Genomic DNA, 10711 nt, shown 5'->3' with positions numbered 1-10711 from the left:
GTGACGTAACAGCGACGTCGTTGTCGCTGTCGCTTAGTGTGACCCAGCTTAAGAAATGGCAGTTAACAGGAGCAGTGGAGGTCAAGATAAGGTTTGCAAGATCAAACAAAATTTCTGTGAGAGCTGCTAGTACGATTGCTAGACAGGCAAATCAGAAACCCTGCAAAAGACCTTCAGGAAGATTTAGAAATCTGTAGACACTTGGTATATTGTTCTACTGTTCAGAGACACCTGCACAAATATGGCGTTCATGGAAGAGTCATCAGAAGAAAACCTCTCCTATGTCCTCACCATAAAATTCAGAGTAATGAGTATGGAAAAGAACATCTAAACAAGCCTATTACATTGTGGAAACAAGTCCGGTGGACCGATGAGTTAAAATAGAACTCTGGCTACAGTGATCAAAGACATGAGTGGAGAAAAAAGGACACAGAATTTCAGGAAAATAATTATGTAGCCGCAAGCAGCCTGCTGTGGTTCCTGTTGCGCCCAGGCGCCGGGCACCATTTTTGGCGTGTCTTGGGTCGTCCAGCTGGCTGCTTCCTCCTCCACGTCTAAGGCTATGTGCGCACGTGTGCGCTCCGCACCGCACCGAAAAGGTGCGCTTCAGAGCGCAGCTGAAAAGCTCCGTTCTGAAGCGCATGGTGCCGGCGAGAACGTGCGCTCTGCCTGCAGCTCCTGCCATAGACAGAGCAGGGGCTGCCGGCAAAGCGCACAGAAGAAGTGACATGTCACTTCTTAGAACGCAGCGATTCGGGCAGCAGCCGAAGCGCTGCATTCTAATATGCCACGTGTGCACGGCCCCTGCACAATCTCCATAGATTGTGCAGGGGACGAAGGACGCATGCAGTTACGCTGCGCTACAAAGCGCAGCGTAACTGCATGAATTACGCACACGTGCGCACATAGCCTAAGTGTGGAGAGGCAGCTAGTGCGCATGCATGTGCCAATTTACCCCAGCCAGAGCAATGTACAGTGTTTTGCCTAGTGAGCATGCTCAGCCTGATAGTGCCATTTCTGAGGCTAAAGCCTGCTTTACACGCTACAAGATATCTTACGATGTGTCGGCGGGGTCACGTCGTAAGTGACGCACATCCGGCATCGTAAGGTATGTTGTAGCGTGTGACAGCGACGTGCAATTGCGATTAAACGAAAAACCGTTCATCGCATGCACGTCGTTCATTCCTGACGAATTGAACGTCAGATTGTTCATCGTACCCGGGGTAGCGCACATCCCAGTGTGTGACACCCCGGGAACGATGAACAGATCTCACCTGCCTCCTGCGGCTCCCGGCCCACAATGCGGAAGGAAGGAGGTGGGCGGGATGTTTACGTCCCGCTCAGCTCCGCCCCTTCATTTCTATTGGCCGGCTGCCACGTGACGTCGATGTGACGCCAAACGTCCCTCCCACTCCAGGAAGTGGACGTTCGGCGCCCACATCGAGGTCGTATGGAAGGTAAGTATGTGTGACGGGGGTTAATCGTTTGTGCGGCACGTTCAACAAATTGAGTGGGGCGTTGGAAATCACATACGATATCGTATGCAAAATTGCAACGTGTCAAGCAGGCTTTAAGGGCGCTTTACACGCTACAATATATCTTACAATGTGTCGGCGGGGTCACATCGTAAGTGACGCACATCCGGCATCGTAAGTTACATTGTAGCATGTAACAGCTACGTGCGATTGCGATTGAACAGTAAAACGTTCATCGCATGCACGTCGTTCAATTCCTAAAAATTGAACATCAGGTTGTTCATCATACCCGGGGTAGCACACATCACAGTGTGGGACACCCCGGGAACAATGAACAGATCTTACCTGCGTCCTGCGGCTCCCGCCGGCAATGCGGAAGGAAGGAGGTGGGCGGGATGTTTACGTCCCGCTCATCTCCGCCCCTTCACTTCTATTGGCCGGCTGCCGTGTGACGTCCCTCCCACTCCAGGAAGTGGATGTTCCCCACCCATATCGAGGTCGTATGGACGGGTAAGTACATGTGACGGGGGTTACTCGTTTGTGCAACACGTTCAACAAATTGAACGTGACGCACATACGATGGGGGCAGTTTCGATCGCATACGATATCGGATGCTAAATCGTAACATGTAAAGCAGGCTTAAGGGCGGCGTCAAACGCTACAATATATCGGGCGATATGTCGTCAGGGTCACGGATTCCGTGACGCACATCCGGCATCGTTAGACATATCGTAGCGTGTGACAGCTACGAATGACTGTGAACGAGCAAAAATACTCACCTTATCGTTGCTCGTTGACACGTCGTTGATTTTCAAAATGTCAGTCCTCCTTCTGTGCTCCAGTTGTTCATCGTTCCCGAGGCAGCACACATCGCTCCGTGTCACATCCCGGGAACGACGAATACAGCTTACCTTCGTCCCGCCGGCAATGCGGAAGGAATAAGGTGGGCGGGATGTTACGGCCGCTCATCTCCGCCCCTCTGCTTCTATTGGTCGGCCACTGTGTGACGTCGCTGTGACACCGAACGTCCCTCCCCCTTCAGGAAGCGATGCCCACAGCGACGTCGTCCCGGAGGTAAGTGCATGTGACAGGGAGTTAACGACTTTGTGTGCCACGGGAAACTAATTGCCCGTGACGCACAAATGACGGGGGCGGGTGCGATCGCTCTTGCGATCGCATGATATATCGCCCCGTGTGACGCCGGCCTTAGTCCTCCGTTAAGGCTACTGAGAATTCTCCCACACTTAGTGCGAAAAGCCTCTTTGCACAGATACTTGGACTTTGTGTTGTGTCCAAGTCCTGAGTTGTGCCTACTGAGCATGCTCAGCCTGATAGTTTCATTTCTAAGGCCCCCTTCACACGTCCGTGAAACACGTGCGTGTTTGTTCCGTTTCCGTATATACCGGAGACACGGACAAACATGCACCAATGTTAATCTATGATTGTGGTCACACGTGCGTTATTTCATTATGTCCGTGTGTGCGTGTCCGTGATCCGTATGTGTTTGCGTTTTGCACGGATGCATGTCCGTTATCTGCACGGAGCAGGCACACGTGGACACAATAAAAGTCTATGGGTATGTGCACACACGTTAGTAAACACGTATGCATCTACCTATAGTCCGTGTCTGTTTGGTGTTTTTATTTTTAGTGATGTCGGCCATTCTTTCTATTTCTGTGTATGTCGGTCAATCTCCCTGAGTCCGTCGGTCAGTCTCTCTGTCGGTCTCTCTGTCTGTCTGTCCCTCTCTCACAGTCTGTCGGTCAGTTTCCTCCCTCTCTCATACTTACCGTTCCCCGATCACCGGCGCGGCGCTGCACGGCATTCACACTGCTGCGACGGCTTTTACTATTTTGAAAAAGCCGGCCGCTCATTAAACAATCTCGTATTCCCTGCTTTACCCGCCCACCGGCGCCTATGATTGGTTGCAGTGAGACACGCCCCCACGCTGAGTGACAGGTGTCTCACTGCACCCAATCACAGCAGCCGGTGGGCGTGTCTATACTGTGCAGTAAAATAAATAAATAAATAATTCAAAAAACCGGAGTGCGGTCCCCCCCAATATTAATACCAGCCAGATATAGCCATACGGCTGAAGGCTGGTATTCTCAGGATGGGGAGCTCCACGTTATGGGGAGCCCCCCACCCTAACAATATCAGTCAGCAGCCGCCCAGAATTGCCGCATACATTAGATGCGACAGTTCTGGGACTGTACCCGGCTCTTCCCGATTTGCCCTGGTGCTTTGGCAAATCGGGGTAATAAGGAGTTAATGGCAGCCCATAGCTGCCACTAAATCCTAGATTAATCATGTCAGGCGTCTCCCCGAGATTCCTTCCATGATTAATCTGTAAGTTATAGTAAATAAACACACACACCCGAAAAAATCCTTTATTAGAAATTAAAAACACAAACATATACCCTGGTTCAACAATTTAATCAGCCCGAAAAAGCCCTCCATGTCCGGCGTCATCCAGGATGGTCCAGCGTCGCTCTCAGCTCTGCTGCATGGAGGTGACAGGAGCTGCAGAAGACACCGCCGCTCCGGTCACCTCCACGCAGCTAATGAAGACAGCCGCGCGATCAGCTGAGCTGTCACTGAGGTTACCCGCTGTCACTGGATCCAGCGGTGGCCGCGGGTAACCTCAGTGACAGCTTAGCTGATCGCGCGGCTGTCTTCATTTGCTGCGTGGAGGTGACCGGAGCGGCGGTGTGTGCTGCAGCTCCGGTCACCTCCATGCAGCAGAGCTGGAAGCGACGCTGGACCATCCTGGATTACGCCGGACATGGAGGGCTTTTTCGGGCTGATTAAATTGTTGAACCAGGGTATATGTTAGTGTTTTTTATTTCTAATAAAGGATTTTTCGGGTGTGTGTGTTTATTGACTGTAACTTACAGATTACTCATGAAAGGAATCTCGGGGAGACGCCTGGCATGATTAATCTAGGATTTAGTGGCAGCTATGGGCTGCCATAACTCCTTATTACCCCGATTTGCCAAAGCACCAGGGCAAATCGGGAAGAGCCGGGTACAGTCCCAGAACTGTCGCATCTAATGTATGCGGCAATTCTGGGCGGCTGCTGACTGATATTGTTAGGGTGGGGGGCTCCCCATAACGTGGAGCTCCCCATCCTGAGAATACCAGCCTTCAGCCGTATGGCTATATCTGGCTGGTATTAATATTGGGGGGGACCGCACGCTGGTTTTTTTAATTATTTATTTATTTTACTGCACAGTATAGACATGCCCACCGGCTGCTGTGATTGGGTGCAGTGAGACACCTGTCACTCAGCGTGGGGGCGTGTCTCACTGCAACCAATCATAGGCGCCGGTGGGCGGGGAAAGCAGGGAATACGAGATTGTTTAATGAGCGGCCGGCTTTTTCAAAATAGTAAAAGCCGCTGCAGCAGTGTGAATGCCGTGCAGCGACGCGCCGGTGATTGGGGATCGGTGAGTATGAGAGAGGGGGGAAACTTCAGTCACTCGGGGGATTAGCGGTCACCGGTGAATCCTTCACAGGTGACCGCTAATCAGTACTCGACACAGACAGAGCCGCGGTATGAAGATGAAGTCGGGTGAAGTTCACCCGAGTTCATTCTCATCGCGCAACTCTGTCGGCTGTCAGCCGACATTTATAAACGACATTGTGCATCACACACACGGACATTCCACGTACACATACACGTTAATTCCACACGCACACACGGATGTTCTACACACAAACACGGCTAGCATACGCAATTCACACAGATGCCACACGGACCATAAAAACGGACACAAAAACGGGAAACGGACCCGAAAAACGGCCCGTAACACACGTGCGTGTTTTTCACGGACGTGTGAAGGGGGCCTAAGACAAACCCACTGAGCATGCTCAGGCACTTAGTGTATTGGAGGCTATGTCCGGGAAGGACTTCACTGGGCATGTCCGTGAGGTGGCAGGCCCTGATAGCCCAGAGGGCATCAGATGTCCTGATGACATGGCCACTCCAGACTGCCTCGCGGAGGCCCGCCCCTATGACCTGGCACCCCACCATTGGTCGTCAGACGATGATTAGTAAGGTGTTTAAGGCGGTGCTACCATTGTGTCATCAGTGACGTGGCGGTTCCGGATAGGCTGCTGGTGATGTCACTGATAATGTGGCACTCTGCTATTGGCCCATGGAGGTGCCATTGTGGTCCACCCTGGGTTTGGGGCGGACCCTAGGTAATAAAAGATGCTGGAAACAACATGGAGGTGCGCAGTCTTCATGCATGCTCTATGATAACACACCTCCATATCTAGAGCTCCTTGTCTGGAAGCAGTAGGCAGGGATAGGTGTCCAGTGCTTGTCACGCCAAGACACCCGTGGCTCAGCACATTAGGGTCAGGCGCCGGGCTTCCTCCTCCTACCGTCCAGGCCTGCACAGGCAGCCCAGTGGAGTTAATAGGGCTGTGGCTGCTGCAACCCCTGTCCATCGGTGAGGCCCCAACATTCGTAGACCGCCTAACCCAGGACCCCTGTGGCGTTAACAGGGGTGTTCCTAGTCTGATGACATGGACTTTGTCAGTGCCTAGCATGGGTTAAATTTCTTAAAATTCATCCAGACATGAAGATAGTTTGTTTATAGACAGGGGATAAGCCCCTCATTGTTTTTACAAGACTCTTGTTGACTCGTGTAATTGCCTTAACTAATGAAGGCCAGACACCCAGATAAATCAATTATGCGAACCTCCCATTGTATTATGATGTGTATTGCTAGATGTGATGTGGCTGGGCTGTCTCTCCCTTGTCACTGTCAGAGACCATTACTAATAGGGATATTTTATATGCGGCTTGAAATCTAGCCAATAAAAGCCCAGTCTTATCCACCAATCGTGAAGACCCCAATGGTCTGAATGGAGAGCTTAGGGGTATAAGAAGGAGGACTGTCTATTGCTCGGGTAAACTCTTACTACATGCTACCAATCTAGGATCTGCGGATCCGATTGGCAAGCCATAACCGAACCTAGATTATAACACTACATGGACTTCAGCATCGAATGCAAGGATTTGGCTGTGATATCAAGGACTACCTAAGGAAGGAATCCAGCTTGGGACAATACAGTCATCGGACTACAGACTTTGTGGACCTCAGCCAGCTTCCTAAATCTGGCATTATTCCTTTCTCGGTGGGTGCCCGCTGAAAGCGGGGTGCTGCTTGTTTGAGGTAGGTAGCCCTGGAAGCTCTGAGGCATGGACATTCTAATCCCTAGTGAGCCAGCGGAAGGGTGAGAAACTGTTGCCGGTTACATTTTGTGGTTTTGCTGGTTATGTGCTATGTGCTGTTAATTGTTTGGGGATCCAATAAAGTCTTAATATTGTGATTCCCTCACCCTGTGTTGTCTGAGTAGTGTTCCACCCATGGTTAAGGAGGTCAGGCGTTCAGTTGGGATGAGCCCTGGACCATGCTGTCTTTCTAAAGGTGACGTGGCCACTGGACGAGAGAACCCACTGAGCCCCGTGTCTCCACAATTGGTGGCAGCAGTGGGATTCTACTCAGCCTGGTTTATCCAGGGTAGCTGCAGAGGGCTGGTGTTCGTGGACACTGTCCAGGGCTCAACAACCAGGGAGGCACATATGCATACCTAGTAGGCCATAGGGGAGGCATTCAGGTTTCGGACGCTGCCATGTCCAACCCCACCAGCTCAGCCATGGGACAAGGACCGGAGTTACGACCACAGCAGTAAATGGATGCTACAGGATCTGTGCCAGATGTGAAAGATTGAATATAGGAACACTGACACTCGGTCGGACTTGATCCGGAAATTGGTCCATTGGTAGACCCAGAATGATGCAGAGGATAATGAGGACACTGCCAATGTGGTACCAGAGGATGTAAACTGTGTGTCTCATCCTAGACCCAGTGACAGTCTGGAAACAAACCAAGCCCACGCAGACCAAGTCAGGGAATTGTTGGCTGCATTGGGGCCTGAACTTCAAGAGAATTGAGGGCTGGAGTTCTGCAATTCGTGTTGGGAGTTCCAATTTCCTTACCATCAGCACCTACCTCCAGGATAGACCACCACCAAGGAAGTTATCTTCCCTACAGGGATGTGTCAGTGTTTCATGATTCCAGCATTGAGATAGATGAACACTTGCAAAACTTTGAGGTGCTAATGCGTATGCACCAGGAGCCCACAGCTGAGTGGTCCAAATACCTGTGGACAAGCTTGCCGGTCCGGGCCCAGGAGGCTGTCCGATCACTTGGGCCTCAGGACTGCTTGGACTACGGAATTAAGGACACTTTGTTGGCCCTATTTACCATAACACCCGAGAGACATTGCACTAAGTTCCGGACTATGTCTCGTCAGGGTGTCTCGTACGTTGAATTTGGCAGTCAACTCCGAATACACTGTAATCGCTGGCTCGATGGTCGGGCTGCCCACTCCGCTGCTGCCCTTTGGGATGTGATAGTGCTCGAACAGCTGCTGGAGAAGATGGACCCAGAAATCCGAGAATGGGTAGCTGACAGGAAGCCCGACACCCCAGAGCAAGCAGCTTGAGATTGTCTGACGAATTTACAGCCAACCGACCCAGCTGGAGGCCCAATAGGCCCACCGATCCCAGGAGGTCCCTCAACCATGGATCCCAGCCACCTCTAGACTCCCGTGCTGGACTAACTCATTACCCCACAGAAGCTTCAACAAGACAAAGGTTCACCAACAGGGCCGATGACTTGTCTAACCCACGGCACTGTTATACGTGTGGGCGCCTTGGACACATGGCCAAAGAGTGTCTTCAAACTCTGGGCCCCATGCCTGGAGCCCGTCTGCCAGTCCAACCAGTCAGCATATGCCGAGATGAACCAACAAGACCTGAGGAATGTTACTCCCAAGAAACACCAATAGCTATGGAAGTGGTTTACCCAGTCCACAGTCTACAACAGGGCGGACACCGTAAACCAGCCAACCTCCATCGCCACATCCAGACGGTCAAGGTTGGTGATATACAGGCTCAGGGACTTCGAGGCACTGGATCTTTCATCACCCTGGTCAGCCCAGATATTGTTTCCACTGAACATCATTTACCTGGCCGCCAAGTGACCATCTCCCTTGCTGGGAGCCAGTGCTTAAACATCCCTCTGGCACGAATGCAGTTGGACTGGGAAACTGACCAAGGAGAGGTTGAAGTGGGGCTCATGGACGGCCTCCCCATCCCTGTTATTTTGGCAAATGACCTAGGACAAGGACTATCCAGCCAGTTTGTCACCGCCATCACCTGCAGCCAAGCCAAACACCATCCTGGTGCAGGTCTTTCTACCAACCCTTCCGAGGAGAACCCTCCTCCTCAATCTTCAGCCTCCTCCTTGGAGCCATCAAATGTGAGTACATCAGACCCAACTGTGGCCATTGTCTGGGGGGAGATAGATTGTAAGGAATTCAGGGAAGCCCAACTGACAGACCCCACCCTAGAGCTTATCCATAGTGCGGCCACCCAACTAGGGGAGGAAATCAGGGGGAGGTGTATAGATGGGAAAAAGGCCTCTTATATCGGGAAAAGCCTGCAACCTGCCCAGAAAATCCCTGGACTCATGTACATCAGCTTGTGACCAGCTTGTGACCAGCAATACCGACCCCAACTATTGCGTTTAGCTCATGATATTCCTGTGGCTGGGCACATGGGTGCCAAAAAGATCGGGCCCATCTGTTGCACAGTTTTTTCTAGACAAAGGTTACTCAAGAAGTGCAAAAATTCAGAGCTTCTTGCCCAGTGTGTCAACGTATGGGGGGAGCCCCATGTCGTGCCCCACTCCAACCCATACCCTTGATAGGAAAACCCTCCTCCTCAATCTTCAGCCTTCTCCTCAGAGCCATCAAATGGCAAGAACCATGGAAATGCGGAAGGGCTTTCTCGACAGGTGCCCAAGTTGCCGGTTACATTTTGTGGTTTCGCTGGTTATGTGCTATGTGCTGTTAAGACGTTATTGGATTCCCAAACAATTAATATTGTGATTCCCTCACCCTGTATTGTCTGAGTAGTGTTCCACCCACGGTTAAGGAGGTCAGGCGTTCAGTTGGGATGAGCCCTGGACCATGCTGTCTTTCTAAAGGCGACGTGGCCAGCGGACGAGAGCACCCACTGACCCCCATGTCTCCACACCTAGTCTGGGTGTGTGGACCCTGTGGCGTGAACAGGGTCCATAGTCTCCTGATCCAAATGCTATTTCACTTGGATCAGGCTCCTATTATTTCAGCGCCACCCAGCTCTGTATTCTCCGCCTAACTTCGGGTTGCCAGAAGCTCCTTTACCATCTGGGAGCACGGTGGACCCCGACTGGCGATTGGGATATACACCACCTTATCCTAATCTGCCAGTCACCCTGTAACAAGAATATCTCACCAACCATTAAGCATGGGGGTTGATCAATCATGTTTTGGGGTTGTGTTGCAACCAATGGCATGATAACATTTCACGAGTAGAGGGAAGAATGAAATAAACTTTCAACATATTCTTGATGGAAACATAACTCCATCTGTAAAAAAAAATAAATAAAATCTGAAGTTGCAAAGAGGATGGCTTCTACAAATGGATAATGATACTAAACACACATCAAAATCCATAATAGACTACCTGAAAAGGCACAAGCTGAAGGTTTTACAATGGCCCTCACAGTCGCATGAGTTGAACATCATTAAAAATTTGTGGCTAGACCTCAAAAGATCAGTGGATGCAAAACAACTCAGGAATCTCACAGAATTGGAAGACTTTTCAAAGAAAGAAAGGATGAAATTCCCTTAAACAAGAATTGATCAGGAACCAAGGATGAACGGGGATATACTGATCAAGATATGGTAGAAAAAAGATCACCAATTCTACCATGTCTTGATCGGTGTTTCTTCTATGGTATATTGATACTAATAAACCAGGTAAAAAAATAAACTATTAAGACATTTTTAAAGAATTGTTACTTATATCTATTAAACTTGATATTGGCTGTGGGTTACTTACTTGATAAGATTCTATAGAAACTTATTATGTATATCTGGAAGTTTTCATACTATTGAATATTTATTCCTGTATACCATTTAACATTATTCCATATAACATTTAACTGTGTGATCCATATTATTTACTATTGGAGTTCTCATTGCTTATCACATACCAATCTTAGCCATTGTCTGTATAGCCGGAATTACTTGTATTTTATTGTTTTAAAAATGTGTATTTAATCAAGTACATATTTTAGGCTAATCTGTACTATTACATATTGTCT

This window comes from Anomaloglossus baeobatrachus, chromosome 1 (assembly GCF_048569485.1).
Source record: "Anomaloglossus baeobatrachus isolate aAnoBae1 chromosome 1, aAnoBae1.hap1, whole genome shotgun sequence".
Classification (NCBI taxonomy): Eukaryota; Metazoa; Chordata; class Amphibia; order Anura; family Aromobatidae; genus Anomaloglossus; species Anomaloglossus baeobatrachus.
The sequence above is the reverse complement of the archived record's forward strand: the minus strand, read 5'-3'. Positions refer to the sequence as shown.